We start from the raw sequence: 11,407 nt of genomic DNA on the forward strand, positions 1-11,407 counted from the left end.
AAAAATAAAGTATGTTTCAAGTATTTGGGAAATGTATTCCTACTATGTATTCCTACACAGTAGTTACAGTATTTTACTATTTGTATTGCAGAACTGAAAGATTACCAACACAAGGTGGATAAAATACATTTGTTACCGCGTATTTGTGTGAGTATAAAAACAATATTCTCAATGTTTCACACCCCAGTCATGTCTGAGCTGTCTGTAGTAAGTGTAACACTGAACAAAAAAAGGCCTAAGTCATTATGATCAATGAAGAAGTGTTGTCCATTCATCATAGTGTTTTACATTGAGCACATCAGTGTTCAACTGTTTCTTCTGAATGTCTATTCATTTGATGGTTTGTGTGTGCCATTTGGAAACAAAATACCATTTTGAGAAGAAATAACATTGTTTTGAATGTAAAGTTTCATTTTGCAGGAGAATTGGGTTTTTTCTTCCTTTTGTGTGTGATTTTTGATTTGTGTGTAGAGTTCTGAGAGTATGAGGCATGCTTTCAGAAAATGTGTGTAAACAATCGAGAAAAACTGTAATGTGTGAGAGTATGGTATTACATAAGTTCTCCAGCAGATGGCGGCAAGAAACAACCATCTGTCTCATGTGAAGTCAAGGTGAAGTCTTACTATGTTTACAGTTTTTGCCTAATGCTTGAACATAAAAAGTGGTTGCTATGCCCAAAGCATCACAACCTATAACTTTGGTGACTGTGCCCTATACAAAAGCACCAACCTTGCAAACACAAAATATGCTTTGCACTGTGTTTGAAATTTTCCAACACACCTGCAAAACACTACACACTGTTATTTACATAAGACACATTGTTCAAAAAGGAAATCTCATGCAATCTTTGGGGAAACACATCTATTTAAAATACAAAACACAACTAAAATTGGAAAAGCACACAGACTCACACACATGAAAATATTTAAAAATTAATTGTAGACCAATCAGTTTAATCCATATCACTACAAATACACCTGATGTGAGGGGCCAGAGCAGCCCCAGTTTCCTGTCATCTGGGATAATGTCAGTTTCCATCAGGCTGCTCTGTTCGGGACTAGTTCACCAACCATAATAGATTTATTGCACTCAACTTGCCACCATACACCCCATTTTTGAGTCCAGTTGAGGAGTTCTTTTCAGCATGGCGCTGGAAAATTCATGACCATCAGCCACATGCCTGCATGCCTCTTCTACAAGCCATGGAAGAGGCATGCAACAACATTGAGATGAGGTCCATACAGGGTTGGATATGGCATGCAAGGCAATATTTCCCCCGTTGCTTGGCAAGGGAGGACATTGCCTGTGATGTGGATGAGGTGATATGGCCAAATGCCAACAGGAGACAGGATCCATAGCCTAAATGTCTTCTAATCATTCCCTCACAACACTATGTTTTGTAGAACATTCTAGTTGTACCATGTCTTTTTTTTTTTTTTTTTTTTTTTTTTACATTTGCAAAAACCTGAAAAAACAAAACAAAAAAGAAATTCTGAAGCGTTTCCATTTTGTTTTCATCGAGATAAACTGCAGTGGATCAATCTTTCACAAAAAAATCTGTATGAGACTTTTAAAGTCAAAAACCATCCAAAGTACTGAATACAGCTTAAAGCACATCGGTGTGTTGTTGCTGCTAGGAAAGGGTAATTCAAAGGTGCGTGTGTTCAATGTTTTGATGCTAAAAACAGTTTTGAAATGGGATTGTTAGGTTTTGTTTCAAGAGTTTCATTTTGCCGTGTAAGCTGTGTCTTACTCGGCCTGTGTGTTAAGTTATGACACAGTGAGCCAAAGTCTGCAACATGTGTGTAAGCATTCGGCAAAAGCTGTAAGCAATGGGTAGTTTGAGTATTGGGTATGAAGAAGCACTTAATATTAAGAAATATTTATATCATGTGTTCTTAAAGATTATTCAGGAAGAGCTAATGTTGTGTTGTGTGTGCTGTGGCAGCTCTGTATGAGGCGCCAATTATAAAGTTGTTAAAAAACATATGTGAATTTTGACCAGATTTAAAGCAATATTTGTGAACTTTGTGATATTTACTTCTCTTATAAAATATAATTTCAAAGTTTAATCTAAATAAAAAATCTAAGACTAAATGTTAAATATTAGATCTAAATGTTATTAAATATAAATCTAAATGTTAAATATAAATATAAATGTTAAATTCAAATATTCAAACAAAATTCAAACATTTAAATGTAAATGTTGAATATAAATCTAAATATTAAATTCAATCATAAATGTTAAATCAACACTGCTCCTCTGATACTACCTCCAGAGGCATATCAGCACAGTATCTGCTGGCAATCCAAACACATTATAACAGCATCCATATGATTATAAACAGTCAGCAGGTACATGTTTGGACTGACAGGTAGACATCTGGGGAAACACCTTGAAAAAAAGACGCAGACATCATCATGATGTATACCCTTATGCCTCTTTAGGCTCTGCAGTGCTGGCTTTCTAGGTAAATTACAGAGTGGTTCACCTTTACACCGGCACTGCTTGGCTCTGTGTGACCAAACAGTGGTGGACAATTGACAAACCACCGCTGCGGATGTAACAGTGTTACAGTTTTTTTCAATTGCTTAAGCACGATTTCGAAAGAGGGCCGAGTTTTTCAAAACACTACACACAATTAGCACAACCATACACACAATTAGCAGAACACCTCACATCCTTTGCAAAATGAAACACTCTTGTAAAAACTATACACTACTTTATAAAAATGATATTTTGTGACCATATGAAAACACACACGTTTCATATGACTTAATTCTGTCTGAACCAGTTACACACTGCTGCACTTAACCTAAAACACTATTAGCAATTCTACTGCTCAGTTATTTGAGTAATGTAAGTGAAGTACACAGAGAAAGTGCAAATATACAATACTAAAAATTTACCAAATAAAACACAAGACCAGTGCTGAAGAGTGATGAAAATATAATTTATTTATCTAAATCAGTCAAAATTTCAACAAAAGATGTCCATGCTACAACAGTACTGTGTATAACACACACACACAAAAAAATATACACCCAATCAAAAAAAACAAAACAAAACAAAACAAAAAAAGATACTATAAAAAAATATGGGGGGGGGGGGGGGATGACAAAAAAAGAAAAGAACTACAGCAGGGAAAATATTAGGGATTACCTCTTCACCGAGCTGGATCAGGCCAGAGAATATCATCGACATCACAGGCGATATCTTCATTAGCAAGACAACAAGGGAAGAACCGCCGTGCATGTCGAATCCATCCTTGAATGGCTATGGCGTCAATTTGGTCACAAGCCTCCTCCATGGCCTCAATGAGGGGCACTTGAGCCTGGGGCTTTAGATCATACACCTTCCACTGCCACGTTGAGAAGAACTCCTCGATTGGATTGAGAAATGGAGTGTATGGTGGAAGGTATAGCACAGAAAATTGAGGATTGTGCTGAAACCAGTTGTGGACCTGTGCAGAACGGTGGAATGATACATTGTTCTAGATGACAATGTATTGCATCTGTTGTATTTGGTTCACTGTGAGGATGTTGTGCGGTTGGTCCAGAAATGTCAGAATGTGAGCTGTGTTATAAGGGCCCATATTGGCATGACGGAGGAGGACCCCATTCTGTGTAATGACAGTACAGAGGGTGATGTTACCCCCACGCTGTCCTGGGACGTTGATTATAGCCCTGTGGCCAATGATGTTTCTGCCTCTCCTTGATTTTGAGAGGTTAAACCCTGCCTCATCGATATAGATAAACTCGTGTGGGATTTCTTCAGCATCCATCTGTAAAACTCTCTGTAATACAGTGAAAGACAAGATTGTGTAGTTTAGCATGGATCTAATACACAGTAAATTTAGCTTGCAGTGTGTAACATCACAGTGCTAAAGTGAACAATACATACCTCCACATATGCATGCCGCAGTTGTTTGACCCTCTCCGAATTCTGCTCAAAAGGCACTCGATACAGTTGTTTCATTTGAAGTTGATTTTTTTTCAGGATGCGTGCCAGTGTTGAGAGAGATTATTGAAAATGCCATCGTCGCCAATGATGTTTACTTGAATTTCTCTGAGAGTTATTGCATTATTGGCCAGATCCATGTTTATGATTGCTCTTTCTTGTTCTTGTGTGAAAATAGGCCCCCCTCCCTCCTTGTCGCTCTCACCCCTGAATCCTATGTGGAAAGAAATACATAGGACCTCACAGGAACCAGTATGAATAGTGCTGAAGCAGTTGATTACTTTTGTAGAAAGATTTATTTTTACCTGTTTTCTTGTCGAAATGTCCTGATCACAGATGCCACTGTATATCTGCTAAGATTTGGCTGAACTCTCAGTCCAGCCTCCCTCAGTGTCAGTCCGTGGTTCACCACATGGTCAACTAATGTTGCCCGATAATTGATAAATTTGGTCCTCTCCTTCTTAGGGCATGTATTCCTGCTTCTGGTCTTCCTCTGCCTCTGCCTTGTCCTCGTCCTCTTCCTCTACCTCCACCTTGTCCTTGACCTCTGGCATGGCCTCTGCCTTCACCTCCTTCTGCTTCTCTTTGAATTCCTCCTCTCATTCTTTCTCTTCCTCGTCTTACTCGTTCCATTGTGGTAGAAGTCAGGTGACCTCACCTGCTGCCTTTTTGTAGTGCATGAACCTGATTGGTGTGTCTACAATTAAGCAAACATGTGTTGGTACACCTGAGTGTTGTGTTTAACCAATTAGATAATGAGTGTGATCATTTGAAAGTCAGTGCTTTGGAATTTGCAAAGAAGTGACATCATGATATGCATCTGTGTCTAATGCATACAAGTGTGTTTAGTGTTTTGCAATTTACTGTGTGCAGTCATTTGCAAAAAGTGTGAAGCTGACATTGTGCTTATAGTTGTGCTAATCTGGTCCAGAGGTTTGCTCCTTGAGTGTAAGGTTTTTATAATTGTGTACGACGTTTGATTTTAGTGTTTATGCAATCCAAAAAAACTGTAAAAATGCACTTTATCAATTCTAATTTCAATATCTGTATTTGTCAATTTTATCTATCATTTAATGATTGTTGAGTACATACGTGAATTTTATCGTAGTAAGTTTATTTGATTTATCATTATTTTTATAATGTTTTCCTGTAGAAATCACTTTGCCATACGTCACCTTTTCTGTACCTCCTAAGCTTCCGTAACTCCGACTGACTCTCACATTGCCGCCTTGCATTGTTGAGGGTAAGTCGTGTAGAAAATGCTGCTGCGCTATTTTATTGTTTTCTTCAGAAATTGAAATTGAATGACATACATCGTAACGTTAATGCATAATGGTTACCGCTAACACTGCTACGTTATCCAGCTGTTGCGTGCTGTTTTGACAATTGATATAAGTTTTGTAAATGTTCTCGTCTAACTTTCTTGGCGGCATTGTAACGTAGCAGACCGCCCGTGTCTAGTAAATGAAGTACCGTAGAATCCATCAATTAATGTAGACTCTGGTATTTTGTCTGTTTATGAACAGAGGTGCAGAGAAGGAGAAAAAGGCAATTAATATGTATTACTGTCTTCTGCAGGTATGTGCTTTTCCTCGCTACATGTGTTAAGTTTCGTTTTCTCTGTGCAGCCACTCTCATCCACGCAGTGTTCTAATTTGCCAACAGAGTTCGCTGTCCCCCCCTTTTTATACACGTTTTTATGGTTTTAAAGGGGACATATTATGCAAAACTCACTTTTTCGTTGCTTTACTATGTATATGTGCATACCTGGAGTGCCTCCTGACCCCTTAAGAGTGATTTACGACCACTAAGTCAATGTTTTGTAAACTGGCGGAGTCAGGAAATGTGTCTCTAAATGAGCCATTTGGATTTTACCTGTACTGTTATGTAACAGTACGGGTGATTTGAATACTCCCACCCTCACGCTGGATATCTCCTTCCATATTACGCTGGCTACATGAATGAGGATCTGCCATTTTTTTGCTTCACTTTTACGTGACAGCCTGACCGCAACCATGTACAACCCAAAATCCAAGCACTGCTCTGTTGTCGGATGCACGGATACTCATGTTTCCCTATATCGCCTCCCTACCAAAGAGGATATCAGAGCTAAGTGGCTAAATTTTATTTTTCAGGGAAACGTCCCAGCTTCAGCGAGCAAAAGTGTTGTCTGTGTCAGTCACTTCACACTGGACTGTTTCAGCAACCAGGGTCAGTATCAGGCTGGACTGGCAACGAGATTGTTCCTAGAAGATGGATCAATACCCACTGTCCGTGGCAATGCCACAGAAGAAGAAACTGTAAGTATTTTAAAAAACAGTGTAGTTTGAGTTACTTTTTTATGGCTGTTTAGCACATCAGCTAACGCTAACCGATGATGTAAATATGAGGCTGAGCTAACGTTACAACATTGGGCTTACTGGTCATAGGATTCACGGTAATGTTAATGTTGCCAAACCTTAATTTGTCAAATCAGCATTCTTTTAAAACATGACAGTGAATTGAGAAAATGAATTAGGATATTGAGATTTGATCACTTCTAACGGGCCGGTGAACCACTGAGAAGTTGTTAACAGACGATGACCTAGCTAGCGCTGCTCGGCCGCGAACTTCTCAGTTGTTACTGCTACTGTTCCGACATGAACACGCATGGAAGGTCGTCTGCTCCACATGCTCACAGCCGATCAGACAGTGTGAAATTGTCTCAGTTGTTCACAGACTGTGAGCTAATGTTCCGCCGTGAACACGCATAGAGGACGGTATGAAATCCTGTTATTCACAGCCAGTGAGATACGTTACGTTAATTAGCATTTTGTTCTAAAGGACATTGTGTTACATGCCCAGGAGCACCTTGGCAGTTGAACGACTTCTTTTGTGTTGGTATACATGTAACTACGTGTGTAGTGTTAGCTGCTGGCATGAGAGACCCGGTCTGACAGTACCAAAACTTTACCTGCAGTCAAGCAATCACTACTTTGTTTTGGAGCCGGAGACAGGGGTTACTTGTCTGCTGTGCTACAATTAATGTTAGTTATATGAAGGCATGGACACAGAAAAGTTGCCTTGCAAATATGTATTGCTCACTTACAAAATCTAATGTGAAACGAGGGATTTGCATGGGTCTGCTCGGATTATGATTGGCCAGATTTTGCCTTATTAAATTGATTTTTTTAATCATTTCTGTCTACATAGCTTTGTTTCATGTAACATGAGAAAACAGACACATAATTATAATTATTAATTATTATTATTTCTTCCTTTTGTGTTTAGCCAAGCACATCTGTACAGCAGCCTGTAGTGCATCATGTTGCCTGCCAGACAGACCAACCAGTGAAATGCACGGTTGGCACACAGCTTTCCATGAGAACTCTCCGGCCTCACTTCAGAAGCACAGGTTTGTTGAACAAAAGCATATGATGTCATGTTAGTCACTATGTTACTGTAATATGTAATTTTGTTTTACTCTGTTATGAATATGGATTGGCAGACATAAAACATCACTATCTGTTTAACTGATTATAGTTTAGTGTGTATACTATGATTTTTAAAGTACTATTTTTCCAACCAAGACTCTACCTGGCTGTCCTGCATTACAATGAAAATACTGACCGACCACAGGCAATATCTCCAAGTGGAGAGCTTCTGTACAGAGTCAGCTTCCCCAAATCTAAGCATGGAGATTGCACTGCAAAGCCTGTGAAAGCAGAGCCAACATTCCGTAAGTTTTACAATCTTTTATTTGAACCCCACAAATAAAAAATAAAGATGGACACACAGGCAATAACACAAAAGGTTGAAAATAAACACAAACAAATAAAACAGTTTTCAAAATAATAAATGAGGAGAATGTATAAATTAGGAGTGTCAGGCTTGGACAAAAGGAGAGGACTCAGATGCAGAATGGCAGATGTACAATCAAGTTTTATTGATCTGATTCTTTGACTCTCAGGGTAGAATGATAACCAAACGCTCTGAAAAATACTGAGGCACACACAAGACAAACAACATAGAACACTGAAAACGAAAAGCGCTCCCGAAGGAGGAAGACTACACTAAACTAGAATCAAAATCTGAGAATATAAAAATTACAACAAAAATTCACTCCGAAGAGGAAGCACAGAGGCTATGAAACTTATCTATTCTATCTTATGAAATTTAACCAACAAAAATTCGCTCACGAGGAGGAAAACCAAAAGGGCTAGGAAATCTCAAAATACAAACAAAAACCTTAACCAGAAAATTACAACAAAAAATCACTCTTTGCGAGAGGACAAAAAATACAGATAAATAAACCATGAATATACTTAGCACAAAGGAGATCAAGACTGTGGCTTCGAAGGGCTTAGGCATACGACGTAGAGACGAAATACTTTGGCACGGAGACAGGGGAAGACAAAGACTTTATACACATGAGGGAGGGGAACACAGGTGGAAACAATCAGGAATCAGGGATGACGTCAGACCAGGGACACAAGAGGAAGGGCAAGTGACCTGAAACGAGAGGAGAATTAATTTCAAAATAAAACAGGAAGTTCACACGACAGACCCCAAGACAAGACAACCTCACCGCGCTGTGGCAAGGAGAAATAAGAAGAGACACTTAAAAGCACTGCAGCACAAGGCTTTTTGGTTCTTGTGCAATTTTCTTGTAAACATTAATTTTTGTTTATTGCACTGCAATAACGTTGATGCACTGTTGGACCTGATCTTCAAGAAGGTTTTCCAGGACCCTGCCCCATATGTGAACGAGGTGCTGAAACTTATAATCCCTGAAGACCTCTCGGCTCAGTATTAAAGACCCAACAAGCTGGACATTATGGCCAGTTACGTGTCAAGGTTCAACCAAGGACAGGACTGAACCTAACATACTGTCCTTCTGCGTCAGGGAACTCTGCAGGAATCCTCAGCACCACGCAGGCAGGCAGCACAACTCTCATTCTCCGCCCCAGAAAGCCCCAGCACCAGCTTACAAAGCTTCTGTAGGCTGTAAGTTTAACTGTTCCACTTTACATATTTATTTTGTATGTCTACAATAGTTTCTTGCAATAAAACATCTCTCCTAACTGTTCTGTGTGTTTTCATTGTTTGATATGTAGTTTTCATGTTACCAAGTAAAAGATAGTAAAGATAAACTATAAGCAATGTAAGATAGAGGAAGCAGTTATGTAGTTCATAACACTTTTACAATAAACTAATATTTATGGGCCTAAAAAGCTTATTGCACTATTCCCCTCAGACGTAAAGGTCCGTAGTCTGCCCGATAAATGTTCAGTGCATTCTGCAGTGAAAACACATTCAGGCAGTCAGGTTCAAGGCCAGGATGGTCCACCATGCATGATGGTGGCTCAGGAAGCTGCTGTTACTTAGTCTTCGTGTAACCTAGAAGGTAAGTGAGTGACAATGGATTACAGAAAAGAGACTGCAAAATAACAACCTTGTTTGCCCAGTGTTCACACTTACCTGTGGTATTTCCACACAGCAGATATTCTTGGGCTCTGTAGGCATTTGTTCACAATTGCCACAGGAACACCTGTTTTTAAGCAGAATTTATATTATTCATTGGAAACTACATAGCTAATCAATCACATTGCGTTGTTTCTTTTGTAATATTTATTTAAAGTTTATAAACTGTTGGAACCGGTTCAAAAACAATACTGCTGGTAGAGGTGACGGGAGGCAACTGTGGCTTGTTGAAAACTACAGTTGTTGGAAACTGCTAGCTAATTACAGGTTGTCACTGTAAATAAGAGCAGGTTCTCCATTGACTTACCTGGCTACATAAAGGTAAATAATAATACAGGATTATGCTTTTCTCTTGAAACGGCAATTGCTAGCTTTTTCTTCGTTACTGCAACTGAAGAGCAGTAAACACCAGCCGAGGTTTGGCTAAGCTTTGTTATTAAACACTCCAGTCAGGCAGGAGAAGGGGGTTGTGATCTGTAGCAGTGTGGGGCAGAGAGCTACTAAGCCTGTAAAACTTTTGTTAGTCTATGCAGTAACATATAAGTAATGTCGAGGTAAAAAAAAAAGTTAACTACCAACCATTGAGAAACATCCATGTTCATTCTTGGCTGCTGAACTTCTTCTGGAGCCTCTTCTTGTTCTGGGTCGGACTCCGGCTCGAACATATACGGTTGCACCGCAGTTTGTTGTCCGGCAGCCATTTCTTCCCGTAACTCAGCCGTTGCCATGGTCACATGATGCCGCCCTCACTTCTACTGCAGACAGGGAGAGGTGGGCGGCGCAAATACATCTTTGGGCGGTACACGTAGTAGCTCATTAGAATTTAAAGGGACAGGAACACCTGGAGCAGGGCTGTGAAACTGGTGTCTAAAGAACCTTGCTGTGCTCAATCCTTAAGCTTTTTCGACCAAAGCATGTTAGTAACATTCCATTTAGACATCAGGGAACCATGTCAGGAAGCAGAAATGAGCATAATATGTCACCTTTAAGGAGATATGTTGTTACAGTTGAAATGTTTTCCAGCCAATTTAAACAGCTCTTGGCTAGTAATGTGTATATTGAGCTGAATACATACTGTAATATTAAAATAATGTGTTTATATGTATTTTGAGGCACACATTGCCGCCTTGCATTGTTGAGGGAACAGAGGTGCAGAGAAGGAGAAAAAGGCAATTAATGTGTATTACTGTCTTCTGCAGATAATAAATGTGGGAAAACATTGGTTGGTCTTCTTTCATCTCCTATCCAGACCTGTTAGACAGACACTGTGAAAAGGGCTACTGTCTCTGTTGTTGCAGACACATTGCTGAAACTCTGTATTCCCTACCAATGTTTCCAGCTAAGTCGCTGGACATGCTGGCAGCATGAGAGCATGGTGAGGAGACGCGACTAACAGTGCAAAATGCGCAATCGCTCTGTCTGACCACCCAAAGAAGACTGCGGCTAGTTTTAGTTTGTGTCACTGAGCTTTTATTTTGATACTTCCAGTGACAGGCAACATTTAGATTTAAATTTAACATTTATATTAGATTTAATATCCAGATTAAGATTTAACATTAAGATGTAACATTTAAACTATATTTTTACAAGAGTTCCAGATGGTGATGGCTTCGCACATGAGCCACCTCTCGTCCCAACTTCAAGACCTGCTCGATCAGCTTGCTCGACCGATAACAGCAGCTGCGCCTCCGACAACAACTGCCACATCGGCTCCCACCATGCCTTTCATCGTAGCTGGCAGTAAGTTGGCTCCTCCAGCGCAGCACACTGGGGAGCCAAGATTGTGCAAGACCTTTTTTCATAGACTGCTCAATTCATTTTGACCTAACCCCCCATACTTTTCCCATGGACCAGTCAAAGATAGCCTTCGTGATTTCCCATTTGACTGGGAGAGCCAAAGCCTGGGCCTCAGCGGAATGGGGTCGGGGCTCACCCATCTGTAGCTCCCTCACAGATTTCCAGGCAGCATTAGCAAGGACTTTT

General features: G+C 39.8%; 1 long non-coding RNA gene across 1 annotated transcript; it reads left to right on the plus strand.

Moving 5' to 3' along the window:
- The first annotated feature begins 5,191 nt into the window (after positions 1-5,191).
- LOC119017728 lies at positions 5,192-7,279 on the plus strand. Its single transcript, XR_005074535.1, has 4 exons — positions 5,192-5,204; positions 5,488-5,539; positions 6,097-6,261; positions 7,232-7,279. It is a non-coding gene; the product is annotated as an uncharacterized LOC119017728 (long non-coding RNA).
- Positions 7,280-11,407: the final 4,128 nt, after the last annotated feature.

The sequence above is a fragment of the Acanthopagrus latus genome, chromosome 4 (genome assembly GCF_904848185.1).
Source record: "Acanthopagrus latus isolate v.2019 chromosome 4, fAcaLat1.1, whole genome shotgun sequence".
Classification (NCBI taxonomy): Eukaryota; Metazoa; Chordata; class Actinopteri; order Spariformes; family Sparidae; genus Acanthopagrus; species Acanthopagrus latus.